The sequence below is a fragment of the Dermacentor variabilis genome, chromosome 4 (genome assembly GCF_050947875.1).
Source record: "Dermacentor variabilis isolate Ectoservices chromosome 4, ASM5094787v1, whole genome shotgun sequence".
Classification (NCBI taxonomy): domain Eukaryota; kingdom Metazoa; phylum Arthropoda; class Arachnida; order Ixodida; family Ixodidae; genus Dermacentor; species Dermacentor variabilis.
This window is the reverse complement of record NC_134571.1, coordinates 118,284,438-118,304,736: the sequence shown is the minus strand read 5'-3', so window position 1 is coordinate 118,304,736 and position 20,299 is coordinate 118,284,438. Positions and strand designations below refer to the sequence as shown.

Here is a 20,299-nt window from a genome sequence, read left to right as displayed (position 1 = left end):
ATTGTAGCTGATGTAACCCGACACTCCCACAACATGTGTGACAGCGTCGCTCTAGTGTCCTGACATAATTTGCAAAGAGCATTCGGGTATTGCGCGGGGAAAATGTGCTGCAATCGCACCGGACTGGGGAATGTTTGTGTTTGCAATTGTCGCCAGATGACTTCCTGGCGACGTTTCAGCATGGGGTGAGGTGGGGGCAGCAACCGCCTGCCTAGCTGGTAGTGCTTGGTGATGTCATTATACCTGACCAGGCGTTCTCGCGTGCTTTGAGCCAGCAGTTCCGAACTCGAAGAGGCGGTCCCCGATTCTGCGCGGCGGGTCAGTTCTCGCGCAGAGCGGTGTACTACCTCGTTCAAGTTAATGAGGCCCTCATCGGTGGGGGTGGCGACGTGCGCTGGAAACCATATGATGGCGGTGTTATCGAAGTGCTGTCGACCAGCTTTCCTTAGAATCTGGAGAGCTTCGGAGGAAATGCGCCCCCGCGCGTAGTTGCGAACTGCGGATTGTGAGTCGCTAAACACTACCTCGCAGAGGGGGTCGGTAAGCGCAAGCGCAATCGCTACCTCTTCTGCTGTTTCGGGGTATTCCGTTGCGACACTACACGCGTGCGTAAGCCTGGAGCTAACGTCTACGACTACCGCCGTGAACCGGCGTTCTCGCGTGTATTCTGCGGCGTCTACAAAGCGCGTAGTCCTCTTTCCATGCAAGGAGCGCAGCAGTGCCTTGGCACGGGCCTGGCGTCGGCCCCGATTAAATTCGGGGTGCATGTTTCGAGGTATAGGGGCGACAATCAGTGTGTCGCTGAGGTCAGGTGGAATGACCTGTTTCTGACCATGTTGGACGTGGTAGTTGAAGCCGAGTTTCCGCAGGATGTACCGGCCCGTGGCTGTCAGAGACATGCGTTCGAGTTGAGAGGTTCTTTGCGCATCCACGATTTCCTCAAGCGTGTTGTATACCCCCAGCTGTAGCAGACGAGCAGTGCTTGTGGACTCCGGTAGGCCAAGGGCGATCTTGTAAGTCTTGCGTATAAGGGTGTTGATTTTCTCCCTTTCAGTGACATTCCAGTTGTGGAAGGCAGCCACATAAGTGATGTGACTGATTGCGAAAGAGTGTATGAGGCGCATGACACTGTCCTCCTTCATGCCCGTGTGCTTGTTTGTAATGCGTTTGATCAGGCGGGTAGCCGCTGTAACCTTGCCTTCGATTTTGCGAATAGCTTCTATGTTTGACCCGTTGGCTGTTATATGCATGCCTAGGATGCGTATCTTCGGGACTCGGGAATCACCTCATAGCCCCTACACAATTCTCCAGGAATCACCAGGAATCACCTCATAGCCCCTACACAATTCTCTCCGCAATGCCACTTCTGCGCAGAGCCCGGGTCCCTCAGGCACATAGTAGGGGGTTGCAGAGCGGCACCATTAAATCCTTCGAACCATTACCACACGAACGAGCACCAACGAACTCCGACATCGAGGATCAGCAACGGCTGATTGCGAGGGCCCAGGACGCGGCCCGAGCTCAAGGCATTCTGGAATGAGGACGCCTCTCCAAAGTTGTATACAGTCTATAAAAATGTTCATTCTCTCCCTCTAGCACTTGTCATGCACAATATTGTCATAGGGTGAAGACGGTCAAATCGAATTGTTGTTGTTGTTGTTGTTGTTGTTGTTGTTGTTGTTGTTGTTGTTGTTGTTGTTGTTGTTGTTGTTGTTGTTGTTGTTGTTGTTGTTGTTGTTGTTGTTGTTGTTGTTGTTGTTGTTGTTTGCATGTGGGGAGGCAGTACTTTTCCAGACAATCATTGTTGAGAATGGAGGCACCGTTTGCTCTTTTGGCGACCCACCACGACTGCGGCTTTGACGTTGCACTGCTATGCTCGAGATAGCGGCTTCGATCCCGGCCATGGTGCCCGCATTCCGATGCGAGCGGAATACAAAAAATGTTCGTGTACCATTCTTTAGCGCACGTTGTACATCCCCAGGTAGTCAATTTAACCCGATGTCCCCTCACCCCTCCCCCATCGCCTTTAATCGCACATGCCTCAATCGCACTGAACACCCCAGAATTTAATTAATTTTTATAGGGGACGCCCAGTAGAGGTATTAAAGAGGTAATTCCGTTGGCGGGCACACAATTGTTTCAAGAATGGTAATACACCGATAAATAAACGATTGCATGGGAGCATTAGCTTGGGTCTAACTTCGAGTTCCCTGTTCAGACATACATGAAAAACGCACAAATACTTTTATAAGACAATCGCTGGGCCAATTTGAATTAAATATGTTTCATTTGAGAGATAGTTAAATAATTTTACTTACTGTAGCAACCAAAGTTTTTATTTAGCACCTGAAATTTTTGACTAATTCCCGCACGCCGGTAAGATATTAAAAAAATGAAAGAACGCAGTTTACAAATCCATAACTATACACCAAAAACACATGTCACAATTATACAAACTGCATCTGTTGGAACATCTAGATTGTACAGATTAGATATGTGAATTTACCACTTAGGTGAAATAGTCCCAATATTCACAACGGTTTTGCAAAAGTTCTACTCACAAACTAGCCATCTATATTGAAGCAGTGTATCATACTTCAATTTTGTCCGCCTTATATTTATTATTAGGGGCAGTTGACAGAATTGTAATATAGATTTTCCTTTCATTACTGAGTTGCAGAGTTGCAACTAAAACCTAAAACTTGTGTGTGTGTGTGTGTGTGTGTGTGTGTGTGTGTGTGTGTGTGTTTGTGCGTGTGCGTGTGCGTGTGTGTGTGTGTGCGTGCGTGCGTGCGTGCGTGTGTGTGTGTGTGTGTGTGTGTGTGTGTGTGTGTGTGTGTGTGTGTGTGTGTGTGTGTGTGTGTGTGTGTGTGTGTGTGTGTGTGTGTGTGTGTGTGTGTGTGTGTGTGTGTGTGTGTGTGTGTGTGTGTGTAATAATAATAATATATGGGGTTTTACGTGCCAAAACCACTTTCTGATTATGAGGCACGCCGTAGTGGAGGACTCCGGAAATTTAGACCACCTGGGGTTCTTTAACGTGCACCTAAATCTAAGTACACGGGTGTTTTCGCATTTCGCCCCCATCGAAATGCGGCCGCCGTGGCCGGGATTCGATCCCGCGACCTCGTGCTCAGCAGCCTAACACCAGTGTGTGTGTGTGTGTGTGTGTTTCAATATTGCAATTTTCAGCAGTTCTTGTAAAAAATATTCACTGCACAGAACAAATATCCACTTCTAGAAGTCACTAAAATTTGACTTTTTCATTTAAATGCAACAATCTTCATCAATCTCGGCGCTGCGGTTGTCTAGTAAAACGATTATTTATGTTCCCGTGTATGTAGACAGCAGTTCCCGAGCTGAAGCTTCCTCTTAACGAAGCTACAAACAATTGCGCTTAGTAACGACCAAATTATTCTTTCAAGCAACATGCGTAGTGTGTCCACTAAACAAGAAAGAAAAAGGTAAGGACAGAACAGAAGCATGCCTGGAAGAAATGGGACGAATTCACTTCTGTAACAATGAAAGCAATGGTAGCACCTTCGGATGGAGTGAAATGGGTGGGCAGCTTAACTCTCTCAGTACGGCCCCGATTGGGCATCGTTAGCCCGCTAACGGTGGTTTGAAACGCCGGTCTCGAGACTTCCCGCGCCGCCCACGGAGACACTGAGCTATCGGACGTCAAAGAGGAGTACTATTCTTTCATCTTGTAATCATGTCGTTTTTACCTCAAGCGGTGATTTTTGAACGCGCGCCAAAGTTTTTGCGATTGTCAAAGTAGAAAGCAAAAATGGCCGCCCGCTATCGACGATTGTAAACGCCGCTTTCGAGACCTTCCGCGCCGCTGACGGACACACTGCGCGTAGGACGTGAGGAAGAGCAACTATTTTTTTTTTTTCTAAGCAGTTCGCTTTTTCCCCACAAGGCGTCAATTTTTTAACGCACTCCGAATTTTCGCGAGCGTCAAGTTAGAAAGCAAGAATGACCGTCTCTGGCAGTGGCACACGCGCTTCAAAAGGTCGCAGATCTAGCGATACCGCTGCGTTTGCAGCTGGTCTTATCGATGGATCGAGCAGCAGCGAGCCCGAGGATGCGGTCTTTTCGTCGGACTCTGAGAGCTACGACGAGACAAGTTCAGCCTAGAACATCGGCGCCCTCAGCTCCGCACTCCAAACTTTAATGCTTGAACTTGAATTCTTGTAGTGGAATGCACGTTCAATGAAAAATCTTGATTTTTTCGGATATGGTGCCTATTAGACGGAAATACATAAATACATTTTATTAATTAAATTATGGGGTTTTACGTGCCAAAACCACTTTCCGATTATGAGGCACGCTCTAGTGGAGGACTCCGGAAATTTCGACCACATGGGGTCCTTTAACGTTCACCTAAATCTAAGTACACGGCTGTTTTCGCATTTCGCCCCCATCTAAATGCGGCCGCCGTGGCCAGGATTCGATCCCGCGACCTCGTGCTCAACAGCCCAACACCATAGTCACTGAGCAACCACGGCGGGTGCAATACATTTTGTATATCTCATAATTTTTGTTACATTTCTTTTCTTGATATATACAAGCACGTCTTTACAATGTTTCTTCAATTTTATCCCACAATCTTGAGTATGGCCAATTTACATCGTTTTTATCAAATACATCTCTTTAATAAAACTCTTATGGGTGAAAAGTGAAGTCATTCTGCTTTTAGTTTACGCATTACATAAAAAACTGAGTGCAGCAGTTCCATCAGAAAAAAAAAAAAAGATCTGGCGTAACCTACAAAGAACACCTATTTTCCCCATGGCACGGAAAGAGTTGAGTTTTTTTTTTTTTTTACTTAATTTTGTTTATGTCTCCATTTCTATATGCCTGGGTCTAGAAAAGACAGGGCGGGGGGGAGGGGCGATAAAATTTTGCTTCAAGTGCAAAATAACGCTCCACTAAGCGAAGACGTGGCCAGTTGCCAATTGGGCAAGCGTGCGAGATGCGAAGGCTAACCACATGTAGCGTAACGTTTCAATACACTACGTCCTTGTCGCGGCCAGCAAAGCATATGCAGCAATTGGGCCTTTCCCCTTGCGGTTGACGAAATGCGCCATGGCGTCACGTGGCAAGCCTGATATCGCACGTGGTAGAAATTATGTGTAAATCACAACCATAACAAGAAGCGAACAAGGACGCTAGAAAAAGCATAGGGCAAACCGGCTGTACTCTTTGTTGGAAATGCTGAAGCAGTAAGGTGCGGGGAAATGAAAGTGGACGAAAAGACAACTGGCATTCGGTTCCCCCTTGCGCCAGTTATCCTTTCCTCCAAATCCGTCTCCCTTCATCTTATTACTTCAACATTTCAATTACAGAGCAAAATTATTTCCCCTGTGCTTTTGACGGATTCATACCTCGTTTATTTTTTTTTTTATGGTTGTGACAAATAAAAGCTTGAGCCCCTCTTTTCTATTGTTCTTTTCGCTCACTGTGTGCGAAACGGATACGTACGTGATTCATATTGTGAGCCCTTTGTTCTTTTCGAATTGCGGCCCTTTGTGATTAGTGTGTGTGTGTGAAAACATTTATTGGAATGAGGTCCGGACGCTCGACTTCTTAAGTCAAGGCGGGCCGCTCCCACGTTGGCACTGTCAGGCCAAGCCTTTCAGCGACATCATGGGCCCTCTGGACGGCCCTTAGTTGGTCCTGAAACAATGGGCTTTGAATCCTTTTCTCCCACTGTGTCCATTCTTCAACGAGGTTGGGGAGAGTCGCGGGGCACCCCGCCGGCATATGTCTGATTCCAATGATGCCATTACAATCGTTGCAGTCCATCTTAATCTCCCTCCCTGGATATATTTTATTAATGGTGTACGGTGTGGGATATGTACCTGTTTGCAATAAGCGCAGTGAGAGTGCCTGAGCCCTGTTCAGTTTTGAATGTGCCAATGGGAATTGCCTGCGTCCTAAATAGTAGTGTGCGATTAGAAATCTTAGGGCATTTGACCAACCTTCAGAGGTCTGGGGCTAGTTGTATCTCTATCAATTTGTTCCGCGAACCATTCTCCCGCCAACTTTGCATAGGTCACCGGGTAGTCCATGGTCTAATGGGCACAGCGTCTCTCTGCTGTGCCTGAGGGAACAGAGTTCGAAACCAACCGTCGAATCAACTTGCACGACTTGGAGCGTGCCACTGCGCACGCACCACTGTTCAATTAACCTCTTTGACGCTCGCTTGGGGTCAGTGGTGGGTGCGTGACATTGCACGTGCGCCGCTCTTCAATGACAAAACAAAGCGATCCTTTAAAATTTCTCCGGTGCTCGGCGCACTCGAAGCCGCGCCAGAGAGAGTGACGGTGAATAGGAAGATGACAGAGAAAGAAACTTCAGGAAGGCGTTTAAATCCTCGAAATTCGCTGCGCGTCTCTACAGTCGCGTGTACGCGCACATCAGCGCTGTGGCGCGCTTCCGCAGAGGCAAGAGCGTCGTGTCTCGCTGCTCGACAGGTTTCAGTGCTGAATAAAAGCGCGGCTTTCGGCGCAAGCCTGTCAAACAAAGTGCACAGAGGGACGCGCTCTTTGTCACTCAAATCTGCAGCGCGTCTCCTGTCTTCGCGTGCAAGCCATCGCTTCCAAATAAGAGTGGCAGTTCCGAGAGTTTTCTGCTTTTGTTTGCTTTTTGCACTCGATTGGCCGTTTAATAATAAACTCTCTTCGCCATTTATGAAAAAGATATATACGTTCCACCACATGCATACCAACGCGTGTGGCCTGCGGGTTCGGCAACGCGGAACGACGATTGTCCCCGCACAGTGCCGATGTACACATAACATGCATGACGCAAAGTGAGCGAACACGCCTTGTTTACGTATATCATGTTCGTGCGAAGGCTATAGAGTGCGGGTCGCAACGGCACATTCGGCTGAGCTCTAATAATGTCGTCAGGAGCTTTGCCAAATGTGCCGTAAACAGAGACAGAAAAAGAAATGCATATTTAAACAAAAGAGGGCCGTGGAACCCGCGGTCACTCAAAATTTTCCTCAATCAGGCGCACCGGTCTTCGCTCAATATTCTCCGGCAACTTCGATCGGCTTCGACAGAGGGTGGAGGGAGGCCTTGCCACTTTGGGAGGGGAATGGGGGTTTGGATGTCACGTGCCTCTTTCCACGCATGCCGGCGTCAGTGTAAGTACCTCCATCAACGAATCAAAGGACGCGCCGTTACGTTGAGGCCGCAGGTTTGCATGTTTGATCCCTCCGTCGAATTTATCTGCGCGGCTCTCGCGAACGCGCTTGCTACCGCTGTGCTGGTTGTCGTCACGGCTGTTTGCATTCTTTCATTTCTCTCTCTCCCTCTCTCTGTGTATCGTCACTCGCTTTAACGCAGACCATCGAGTTCCGTACAACATTATGAAGCTCTATGACGCCGACACTCCAGTGTCAAGGCCGGTTTTAACGAAGGTTGCGGGCCGCTTAGGTGAGGTAAGCGAACCGAGAGAAGAACCGGAGAGCGGCGGGATATTTGTGGAAAGAAGACCTCTCCTTTCGGTTTTTTTCTTGTCCTTTTTTTTTTCTTTTTTGACCGTCTGCTTATTAAGCGCATGCAGTGCGTACCTTCGTAGCACGCGCGCCTGGCCAGCAACCTCGCGATTTGTCATTGAGATGTGATCCGGCGAGAGGTGGTTGTGCGTAATCTCGAAAAAAAAAGTTCATAAGTCGCGACCGCGCAGGTAAAAAAGCGCCGCGGTCTCGGCAGTGCAGTTTACGGCTCGACTCTCTTAATCTCGCTCGCGTCTCGCTCGTAGCACGAGTAGCCATATCGAGCAGGCGAGCGCAAGCAAAAGGCCCGACGAAGTGAAGCTCGACTTGGTGCATATCGCGTCGAAGACTCGCTGATACCGTCTCGGTGAGTGTCGTGCCATGGATACGGTGATCTTTTATTCGTTTCTCGGGCGTCGCAAAAAAAAAAAAGAAGAGGTGAGTGTGCGCATGCAATTACGACTGCGTGGGTGGTGTCGGTGGGTGCACAGTGAGGAGAGGAAGCGTCGCAGTGGCCAGCTGCCAGCGTATCGTTGGTGTCTGTAGAATCGTGCATCAAAAAACGTCTTTTTTTTTTGTACCATCGTATACTTAATCAAACCATACTATTCAACTTTCAAGAAAATTACGACAGCTTGTTCCCCTTTATTTCTGCAAAAGAATGAAAACAAACCAAATGGTGTTTGAGTAATATTATTTAGTGTACCAACTATTTCTCCAGTAGTTGCCTTCCCGAACTATTCATAACTATGGGCATTCCGTGGAGGTTATTTCCAGCGATTGGATCACAATTGTGCGGTATTAGGACGTCAGCGTATGGCGAAAATTATACCTTGGCCTTTGTGGGGCTAAGAATGTGTATCGTGCGTTCAGTTTAAGAATGTATATTTTATTTGGACAGGCAGCGATGTTTTTAGTTTTGCTACAGAATTTAAAGAAAACACTGCTTGCTTGCTTGCTTGCTTGCTTGCTTGCTTGCTTGCTTTTCTTTCTTTTTTTCCACGCTGACATCAAAATACAAGAATGGCATGCAGCCATCCTATAATGGGGACAGTTACTTTTTCCCGCATAACAGTAACAATATTCAATATAATACAGTCAGATAAGAAGAAACAACGTGACAGGTTGGTAAGATCTGCACCACACAGTTCTATGCGCGCATACGCAGAGATAAAAAGGCGAGGACAAGTTTCACCCCACCGGGGCCCCTACACACGCGCGTATACAGAGCCCCAAACACGTACGCGAAGCTGCGATGCAGTATGAGACGGGCAGGGGCGCACGTGAGGAACATGAGACATACGGAACGATGCATGCACGGAGATACGTAATTCGAACGCGAGATTCGTTCCAAGATTTTAAAACGTAATTATTTTATATACACGTGAAGCGAAGTTTTCGAGAATCGATATAACGAAATGCTACGAATTAGCCCGCTTCATTCTCGCGTATCGGTCGTAACGGAAATTGGCGCGCGCATGCCCTCTCAACTATATAGCCGTGATATGAAATCTTACATAGGCTTGTATTACTTTAGCTCTTCTTATTTATTTTAAGTGTGCCGGCCGTTTTCTTTCTGGCCAAACTCCCGTTGGGTGCATGTGGCACAGTATGAAAATCGTCATCACAATCAGCACGCGCACACGCTGCTTGGCCGATCCTCCATTGTGTGTTTGTATGCCCGAGGCTCGAATCCCACCGACCAACCGATTCAGGCGAATACATGGAAGGATAGGCAAATAAAAGAAAAGAATCGCTTTAGAAAGTACGACACGCCTAACACGCACGGCACACATAAATTCAAATAATGCAAGCGCGTTGTGGCTACATTATCCAGTGAGCACACGTTAAGCCTTTCAGACGCTGTCTACACAATTGTGTACAACAAGATAGTGTATCAGCAGCAAAAGCAATGATGAAAGTAATGATATTTGAAGAGTGCTGCCTACATCTTGGAACACTTATTATTGGAACTGTGCTGCAATCTTCAATAACAGGCAGAATGTTTTAGCATAATTAGTGGGAAGCTAGACGGTTGGGTGTTTATACTGTGTGTCAGTATGTTGTATGTACCGGGTTCACTTCCTTCATTGTTTTTCACAATGTGATGCAACAGACATAATATCCAAGTGGCTGGATAAGTGCTTTTAAAGCTTTTAGAAACACGAAACAATTTATGTTCTCATATTTGGTGTTATTGTAGCGAGTTTTCGCAGAGAGTCGAAATTCTGTTAACTTGACAGAACTCACTAAACAATTGAGAAATCCTTAATCTTTTCTGCTGATGTACACTTTACATGATTCTGAAGATGCAATAGATGGTGGCGAAATCAAGTTTTCAATCAGCGGGATAAAGTGGTGCCTGAAAGGGTTAAGTATATGCCTGCGTCTTCGAATAAATGTTGGAGGGCGTCCAATGTTTTTCGCTGTGTTGATTTCTATGGCCAAGGGCTCGGCAATGTTGCCAGCGCGAAAAGTCGATGAGGATCGGTTGAGCGTAACTCTTGTGCTAGCTGTGGTCTATGTGTCGGGGGCGGTCATCTGGCAAACACCGTCATTTCCACAGGAGCAAGCCGTAGACGGCACCCATTTTATGCGATGTGGGAAATGTTTTGGGTTTGCTGTTCCAATGAGCAGTCGATGCATTAGTGTCTTGCAACTTCTTGAAAAGTGTGCGTCCGACTCGGTATTTGAGATTATGGTCCAGTTTGTAAAGAACAGACTCCTTAGTACTTTCTGTAAACCAGGTGGACATACCCGATTCCTTCTTTAGTACTTTTAATAGGCATCGCGTACTAATTGATGATAAATGGATCAGCCGAATTTCCGCATCTTTATGGGCCGATTTTGACAGCGAGTCGACTAAGCCGCTGCTTGTTACTTTTTTCTTTCAGAATCCTGAGTGTTTAGTATTGCATACGTTATTCGTGCCTGTGGTTGGCTGTCATCCATACTTTCGAGGCATGCTAAAGCCGACACGGAGTCCCTACAAATCAGGCATTCTTTTTATGCGTGCCTCGTACATTTCCATAAAATTTGTGGCTTGGAGAGTTGCCACTAATTCCGCTGTTGTCGGAGACGACATGTGTTCTAGCCGACAAGCGTGTGTCACCTGTCGGGATGATTATCATGTAAGCTCATGTCGCACTGTCTTTGTTAACGGAACCGCCTGCGAAGACATGAATACAGTCGCAATACTTGTCAAACAGTAGATGTTATGTAAGTGGTATTGCTGCTAATGGGAGGGGGGGGATTAACCTTCGGCACGCATAGGGAATTTTCCGGAGGGGGGGGGGAGGGAGGATGGGCACATGTAGAAAGCAGCTCAGGTCAGAGTGCCAAAAAGCCGATCGTGGAAGTTGTGACTTATGCTCCTGAAACACACTGTTACGTGCTTTAGTGAGATTTACGGTATTTTTTAATGAGACATCGAGAACCGAAGCACAAATAGTGCAACGAACACAAAAACTATAGGTCGCCTTCCTTCTTTCTTATCGCTTCCTCTCTTTTCATCGCCTTCGACGCGCTGAGACATTTCTCCTCACCCAGGCGAAGACTCACGGGCGATTCACTCCGGTTGCCTTTGGGTAAAGGGCTTCAGGCGGGCAACAAGCCCCACTTCGGCCTTCCATGAGCGGCGGCCACTTGAAGTGAGCTGGGATACTTTGTACTTCTCCTGGCTCAGACGACCAAGGACAGCGAACGGACCGGTATATTTTGCGAGCGGCTTTTTATAACAAGCCACGTTTGCGTACTGAAGCCCACAACAACACGAGGTCGATGGGAACAGTAACGTGTCCGTGACTACTATAACATCATGCCCTGGAGTCGTCTTGTGAGGCCAGCGTACGTAAATGGGCAAGCCGGTGGGCATCCTCTGCCCGATACAGAGTTATCGCGATAAAGCAGTCGTCATGGATGGTAAAAGAAAAGATAGTGTCCAGCGAATAACGATACGAGCGAGCGTAAAGGAGCGAGAAAGGGCTGTAGCCAGCGGTGTTTATAGCGTTTCGCGGTGTTGAATACGTTCGAACGGTCATACGTATACTTTGACCCAGTTGCTGTGGTCCGAGGGTACGAGCATTGATAGCGTGTTGATTAGCGTTCGGTTCGTGCGTTCGGTCAGGCCAATAATTCGAGGGCGATAAGCTGTTGGAGTGCAGAAAGTTAGAGTCCCACACACGAAGTAGTTCTTACACAACATCGGCTGTGAATTGGCGACCACGGTCTCTTGTAATCACACGAGTCGTCCTGCATCGGAACGTGATTCAATACAGCCTAAGGTGAGAAACCCGGACCGTGGTGGCGGAAGACAGGGCTGCCGTCTCGCAGTAGCTGGTCAGGGTATTCGGCGCGTATGATTATGAACACTTCAACGCACCAAAGAACGATTTCACAGGCCTCAAATGCGGACAACGACTGAGATATATGTGACCAGTCGGATCCAGTGTCGACCCATGTAAGCATCAGTCGGTCACTTACAGCCAGTCAGGCCTCCCAGTTCCCTTTTTGAAAAAGTCAGCACAGACCTCACAGGACCGTTCCCACGTTCTTCAAGAGGCAACCCTTGCAAGGCAATTGAGGCCATTGAAATCGTTCTTTGGTGCAATGAAGTGTTCGCGTCGTCCTCAAGTGACCAGAGGGAGGGTCGTCGTGAGTGAAAAAGAAAAGGACGCTTCATTTGTGGCATGTCATGAAACGTATGCACATCGCAGAACTGAATGAACTGCGAGTTGTTAAGTGCCGTATTCCCGTGTCGGGGCTGGTGGTACGGGCCGGATCACGCAATCCACGCAGTTTTCCAGATTTATTGAACGACAGGCATTTTCCAACAACATCCATAACCAAAACAAACCGCGAAGTACTCCCCGGTGCAATTTCGGTGGATATTGTTCCCTCCTTTCTTTCTCAATGCTCGCTTTTTTTTTTTTTTTTGGCTACTAGATATCTCACCGATTGGTGCGACGTGCGATCAATTTGGTGGTTGCGCGGCGAGGGGAGCGTGCGAAGAGTGCAACTGCCATTTTCGTCGCATGTGATAGAAATCGCACTTTGGGAACGACGAAAATCGCAGCATATTTGTTGTTGTTGTTGATGTTTTATTTTATTTACGTGTCCTATAGCAATAAAGGCTGAATAAATTTGAAAGATTCCTGCTATGTTAAAATACCGTGCAGAGACGTCGAATAGCCGCACTTTTTATTCTTCTTAGATATCGCGCAAAGGCTCTTCGTAAAGAAGCAATGAAAATTTATTTATTTGTGAAAACTATAGTTGGGGACCATTGGACTAAGAAAGGCTGAGATGAGAAATGCCAGCTAGCGAAAACATTACCATCGTAAAACTATGCACGTAATCACATACCGGCGCGAGATAGACTTTCCTTCCCCGAGGGTTTTCTTACTTTATTTTTTATTTACAGGAATGTTGCTCTTTTCAACGTAAGTGATTAGCAATGCGGCCTGTACGAGGATAAATTTTAAAAACAGAATTATCTGCGAACGTTTTCTCCAAAGTTCAGAGTGCGACTGTTTCACGAGCACCGGTGTCACGCAAACCTACGCGACGTATATATGCGTATTTCTAGTCATCGTCGCAAGCAAGCACTGCGCCGCGTACGTAAGTGAGAACGGATTCTAACGTATACTGTAATCGTCAGAAAGCATGCGCGCGCGCGCGCGCGCGTGTGTGTGTGTGTGTGTGTGTGTGTGTGTGTGTGTGTGTGTGTGTGTGTGTGTGTGTGTGTGTGTGTGTGTGTGTGTGTGTGTGTGTGTGTGTGTGTGTGTGTGTGTGTGTGTGTGTGTGTGTGTGTGTGTGTGTGTGTGTGTGTGTGTTTGTGTGTGTGTGTGTGTGTGTGTGTGTGTGTGTGTGTGAGAGAGAGAGAAGGTTATTGTTCGACGTGTTCTCAGCCAGCCGCTCCTCTTTTAATGACGCGCTGGCAGAAAGCCAAAATGCGTGCGCGTTATTTAGACGATTCATGCGGACGGCGCTGGCGAAGATTGGCCACGGGAAACGCAACCGCTTAATAACGCCGCAACGATGCACTTTGAATGCCCGAGCAACGCTTTCCAGACACTTTTTTTTTATTAGCGACGGGATAAAACAAGCTAAGTGCAGGCGAAACCTGTTCAGCATCGCGAGCGGCTCGTGGATGGCCTTAGACTGGAGTGCATTCACAGTGAATAAAAAAAAGAAAAAAAGAAAAAGGATTTAGTATCAAGTTTCAAGTGGCTATATTTCATTTCGTTTATGATAGTGAGAAAGAACGTCAACTTTCGTCGCCTTTGACGTTGCCAAATTAACAGACAAAAGGTAAACAATGAAATAAGGAAACACACACGCAAGGCTTTCTTTCGCTCCCTGTGTCAGACAACGCTCAACATGCAATACTGCGCTTTTCTGTGCCTCTTCTTTTTTCTTCTCTCTTTTTTGTTATTTATTTTTGCTAGTGGCTGTTCTACTTTTGATGGTCAACTTTAAATAGCTGTAAGGATGTACTCTCTCACACACACACACATCGCACATTTCATTCTCACGCAAAATTTTAACGCTGCGAAGAAGCCGGCAAAAACTTTTGTTGCTAATATCTCTAATATCGTACATGATTATGCGATTAGTTAATTACTCAAGGTGACGCGTATTTATCGTCAAGGCACTAAAGTTGCTGACCAGTGTAGTGTACGCCAGAAGGCATTGTACATTGCGCGCACAAATGCACAACCGAAGAATAAGTATCAATTTCAAATGCAGAACAATATGCCATACAATTGAACATGCAAGAACCGAAATGTCCTTTTTACTCAGAATAATCTTTTCCAGAACTCAAAAAAAGACAGCAACAACGTGGGCAACACTTTCACAAAAACACACATGCACACAACTCCGCGTTATTTTTTTTTTTTCGTCCGTGTATTGCTCGTGTTTTTGTCCTGCCTTAGTATTGAGTTCTTGTGTGCAAAGCACCCTCCATACTCACGTATGTCGCACAGTGTCTAAACAACACGTTCGGTAAATGGTCGTGACCGTCACCCTCGGTGTAGCAAGACGCAGTGTCAAAATATATAGCTGAATGAGAACGGATAATACTTAAAACAAGATTTATCGAAAACCCCAACGTTTGGAGACCCTCCGGCTCCTTCTCGAGGTTTCGGGTTGCGATATATGTGCAACCAGCGGTTTAATAAACGTTTCGTGCTCGCTCCTGTCGACAGGCGTGCATGCAGATACTTCACTCGGACGTCAGCAATTAAATTCTCGGGAGAGTTTTCTGAAGAACCTTTGATGTCGTCCTTTAAGTGTGCCATGACTCCAAAAAAGAAGCTGCCACTGGTAATGTTTGTTTGTTTTTCCACTCCAAGACGGTGGTGCCGCCGCGATCAACGCGTTCGTACTTCTCGTGTTATCAGATTTTTTTTGTCCACCAAAGGTGTTTGCGTGGGTATTCGAATAATAAAATTTTCTAATGAATTTTTTTATATATTTCTTTTTTCTTATTTCGAAATTTTGCACGCGAGGACCACCATCTAATTATGAGGAAACCCCATTCCTCTCTCAAGGACCGACGCTGCGAGACAACTTCGCATTCTAGCACGCACACTCTCCTTAGCAGAGTGGAATACCGCCCATAAAAGGTGCACTAGACTGCACAGACTAAACCCTTCACTGCAACTCAGACCTCCGGCCGGACTGCACCGACGCGAAGCGTCTCTTCTGTGTCGGTTGTGGCTTGGAGTTGCCTTCACGAATGCCTACTCAGCACTAACTGGAATGGCTGATATATTCCTGCATGTGATGTTTGCGGGTGCGAGGAGAACATTGACCACTTACTGTGTCATTGTCCTCCTCAGTTTGAAGCACAACGGCAATCTTTGTCCAACACATTGAGGAAATTAGATGATCGTCCTCTGAGTGAACAGACAGTACTAGAGCACCATCCCCACCGATCATTGGCTCAGAAGGCAGTAAGGGCACTTTTGTGTTTTCTGAGAACATCTGGTTTGCATGAGCAGCTTTCACTCAAGTACTGTCCGTACACGTCTCTATACTCTCTCTCTCTCTCTCTCTCTCCCTTCTCTCTCTTCCCCTTGGCCCTTCTCCCTGCGTAGGGTAGCCTACTAGACTCTTGACTGGTTAACATCCCTGCATTCCTTATCTCTCTCTCTCTTTCTCTCTCTCTCTAGTGAAGAATTGTAGGCCACCTCTTTTTCTTTAGCGTGCACCTAAATCTATACACAGGGGTGTTTTTGCGCTTCACCCCCGTCGAAATTCTCCCGCCGTGGCCGGGATCGAACCCGCTACCTCGAGCTCGGCAGCGCAGCGCCATAGCCACTGGGTAACCGCGGTCGGTCGAATCGAATCGAATACAAAAATTGTAGAGAACCAAACTTCGGTTACCGTATCGAACATCGAATATTTTATTTATTTTTTTTTATTTTTCAACAAGCTGCGACATAAAAGTTGTGGGAAATCCCCTTGCTTAAAACTGAGGCTTAATTTAGATTATCTAATGAATGACATTATCTAACGAATGCATGACATTCTTTTCACAACTGGACATCCCGTCACCTGAGAAGCTTATAAATTATGGACTGCTTTCACTTGTCTGGTGTACCATGACCGTAAGAATGATTAAACGCGCACTATAGCGTTCGCGTAGAGTGCCGTTTTGGGCGAAGAAGCCAAGTGGAATACTGTCGCACGGCGCATAGTTTGCAGGAATAGTTTACAGTTTTATAAAGATGCAAAGATGGTGATCAGTAGGGAATGCAAATAGCAGGCAACAGCTTTTTGGTATCACACAAATTTCATTGAAAGAGCTGCAATGCCTATTACTGGCAAATACATCATCAGCTAATTGTTGCCTATACTCACTTTTGCACGCTTACCTTTTTATTGGTTGCTGTTTATTGCAATTCTTGGTTGTATAAACCATACAGTTGTATAACCATGTAAGTATTTTGCCTGCCATGTAAAATGTATTTTTACTTTTTTGATAGCCACTGTTATGTTGTCGTGTGTGTAGAGTAGTCAGGGCGACATGAGCAAGATTGCCGTCCGCTTTTCGCTGTAGCGAGAATGAAAGAGAGAGAGAGAGAGAGAGAGAGAGAGAGAGAGAGAGAGAGAGAGAGAGATGAACGGTAAGCAGGGATGTTAAATAGTCAAGAGTCCTGCTGGCTACCCTACGGGAATGAAATGCTTATAAAGGCCGGTGCGCCTACCGCCATCTCATTTCTCAGGGAAGAGCTGGATCGGCTCAGAACGATCGGCTTTTCAAATATTGCGTGGAGTTATACCTTGCATGGAGTCCGACGTTTTCCATCTAACTATGCCAAATTGTTTTCGCTCAAGACGATTTAGACAGCAGTGCGTGAAGCTTTTTTCCGGCCTTACGTTGGGCGTTCTGCTATCAGGCTCAATAAGGAAAGTGCCCTGTGATACTAAACGTGCACTGGAGTGAACTTAAACTTGAGTTACCACAGCGAGAAGAGTTTCACGCCATATTCAGCGGTTGATGCAACTTTGGCGTAAACATTTTACTTAGATTTATTGCACTTTCCCATTGTTAGGTTGATCAGATCAAACCGTGTATGCAAGTGTTACTCTAAGGTATGGTCTATAGTGTCTCATTTCGTTGTGTTGCCAAAAGTATGGCGTTAACAAAACACCTGCTACGCCCACAGTTACTTAAACTGCCAATTATAAGCGCTCAAACAAAAACATTACGAAAACGGCTTGGCAACCAGAGTTAAAGAATCGCTAAAGCTTCATCATCCTCCAATCCAACCTGGCCACAACGATAGCCTATTGCCATCTAGTTGCGCCAAAACACTATAATTGTGCGACGAAGGCCATCTCTCAAGCATCGCAAGCATCACGTTTCTCGGGGCTTTAGTTCGTGGTGCTTAGATAAAGGTGTGGCGCAAGAACGGTTTCCAACAGAGTTATTTGTGACTGTTCTTAACGCCACGTTTGCATTTTATTGCCCGCTAATTTACATGCAAGTCGCTTTGGGGCACGTGCGGCGGCGGAGAAAAGTGCTCTCGCTTTGCGAGCAGCACCACTCGGCGTTTCCTCTCTTTCTGGCTGAGAGCCCGCGCTCACGTCTGGGACGACAACAAGCTTTGTTGAGTAGCAGCGGCGTCGACATGCTTGTCGGTGCTTTCCCTCCGCACGACCACCGCCGGATTCCGGTACGTCTGCGCACATTTTGCATTGATCGCATGATTCCTTACTATCATTCGCCGGAAGATAAGAAGATATTTGCAGAAACTGGTCTTCAGTAACCATTTCCGTCTCCCTCAGTCTATCGGGAACATGATTTACGCACGGAGATCGACACCAATAGGCCGGGTGCCCCAACAGCTCCCGCTTCTGGATTCCTTCCGACGGTGCGGGGCGGTCGAATTCGTGCGCACGCAACCTAACCGATCTGCTGAGCAGAGAGAACTACTGCGTAAACTCTAGGCCCTGACTGTTGTGCCATCTTGGACGATGGCCCGTGCTTCCCGTCAACGAGTACTGACGCCATGCGCTGTGCACGCTCTGTTAGTTGCTTTGTGCGGGCAAGTCAGTTAAATCTCGGACATTTCTGTAGTCGCGTACAACTTCAGAAGGCAGCGGCGTTTGGGTGCGCGCGAGACTCCACCAATAGGCGCGCACTCTGGACTGACGTCATGAGCCCGACGGCCAGTGACCCCGTCGACGGAGAACAACGCAGTCCGTGCTTCGAACTGGGCCGAGTCGCGTCAGCGGGTCTATTTCGTTAGTCGCCGAGGCAGTAGGCTGCTGCGCTTCCGTCATCTGGGCGGGGCCCCTCCTGCCTTCTTATACGTTGTACCGACTACGGAGTCGGAGAATCGCCCTTCCTTGTAAGTTTCTTTTCTTTCGCTCACTGATTTAAGAAAAAAGAAATAGAATAGAAGAAAGTTTCTTTTGGACTTCTCAGGTGCAATAACTGTTCGAACATTGTTTAGCTATATCCACATTCATTCATTTTTACCTTTACTGATGTGAACGACGACTTCCTAGGGCAATCACGTCGTTGTAATCTACCGAAAGAAGTTTCAGATGAACGAACTCTGAATGAGCTGCAGGGTTCAGCAATGCAAACATTGATTGCCGGCGCTGTCCACCCCCAGCTGCCGACTCATTTCACTCTTTCTGTCCCCTTTCGTTCACGCTATGAAATGTTCGTTCCATCCTCGCCAAGGCAAGACAAACATTACCTTTAGTGGTCCTCTGGATTGTGATGTCTCTTTCACTCGCTTTCTAGCCGCAGCTGTAGATAAACTTTACAAGTTCTTAACTTCGTGTCCTGTTTGCCGCTTCGCAAACGACGATGAGGATGTTCGTCATCACGAGGATGTTCGTCAACGACGTATCGATTCCCCAAGCCACGCTGTACATAGATAGCAGCTGGATCGCCCACTTTTCGTACTTGTAACGGTGCTCAGCGCTACGCCATCGAAAGCAGTGCAGCGAAAAGCATTGAGCGCACTTGAATATTTATTTATTTATTTATTTATTTATTTATTTATTTATTTATTTATTTATTTATTTATTTACGCAGATAGAAATACTGTAATACGTGCCAGGCTGGGATATAGAGGTGGGTAACCGCAACTTTCTTCATTATTAGTATTTACGTGCGCCTGTTTAATATACGTGTCATGTTCATCTTTGTGTATGCTGCGTGACGATTCGCACTTTTGACTGTTGTTTGTCTGCGTGTGTCACGTTATGTGCACATCTTGCTCACCAATCTGCGCTCCCGTTCAACTGGGACCCCATCGCGGCTTCGTGTACACGTTCGAAACTCAGTATAATGTGTGGTGCAACTAGTTCTCGCCTTTTGTGTCCGCAACTTGCGGCGCGTCTATGTAGGACTACATGCGGATTTCATTTGTTCTCTAGTCCACCACTGAGTCTGCGAATCTGTGACGTTTCTTCTTATGTTACAGCGTTCTATTTCGTTTTTTTTTTTTAATTGGGCAAAGGAGTAGCCACCGCCTTTATGTCTTTAATTCTAAATACCTTTCAAGACCTCTGGTGTTGCGGTCACAACTACCACCAGAAAGCGATGACGTGCACTGCAAGTGTCCCTCTAGTGGCAAATCAGATAATCGTGTAGACTGATGCTGGGTAGCGCGGCCGCGAATTGTGCCTGCGGAGTATACAGGACATTTCACTCTCCCGTTCCTTACAGAGTGAACAATGCATTTCACTCCATCCGACGTTTCGTGATAGTAAAACAGTGCTTTTAAAAGCAACTCGGCTACCTGATTCCTGAGAACCCACCACCCGTCTCCCCACCCCCAGTTTTTAGAGCGTATGTCGCACTGATGCGTACGTACTTGTTGTTTGTGTCGTGAAAGTACCGGGGGCGCAGCGTCGCCAGTATAGGAAGTACACGCAAGATTATTGTTGTAGGGTAAAGAGATCAACCCCAAAAGTTGACAATTTCCCTTGGAGTGCATATGCTATGCTCTGGTGCATAAAGGGTGCAGAGGGTTTCCAACGATGCACTGGGCACGTTCCACTTCTGCTCGGCAGTCGTATACACGGTGATACCGCACACAACTGGCTACGTCAAACGCAAACAGCCATGGACAATCGGTCGAAAGAACCTTGCCCAAGCTGCCACGTCATGCGGATTGCTATCGGCAAAGTCGGCGTACACACGGAGTTGGGGTGCCGTTATCTTCCTTCTCCATTCCTGTCTCGCCATATACACATGTACTGTGCGTAAAGGTAGACCGGCTCGATCGTGTGAACGGACAACGGCGC

The 20,299-nt window shown here is 46.9% G+C and overlaps 1 protein-coding gene across 3 annotated transcripts in view; it reads left to right on the top strand.

Moving 5' to 3' along the window:
* Positions 1-20,299, top strand: part of LOC142579680 (thromboxane-A synthase-like) — a 66,027-nt gene that overhangs the window by 11,434 nt on the left and 34,294 nt on the right. The window contains exon 1 of one of the 3 annotated variants that reach the window (XM_075690133.1): positions 7,777-7,880. The exons of 1 other annotated variant lie outside the window; for it this stretch is intronic. The gene's annotated coding sequence lies outside the window, so the exon portion shown is untranslated. Of the gene's footprint in view, positions 1-7,776; positions 7,881-17,563; positions 17,704-20,299 lie in introns of those variants that run through there. One more of the 3 variants, XM_075690131.1, reaches the window with a different exon arrangement.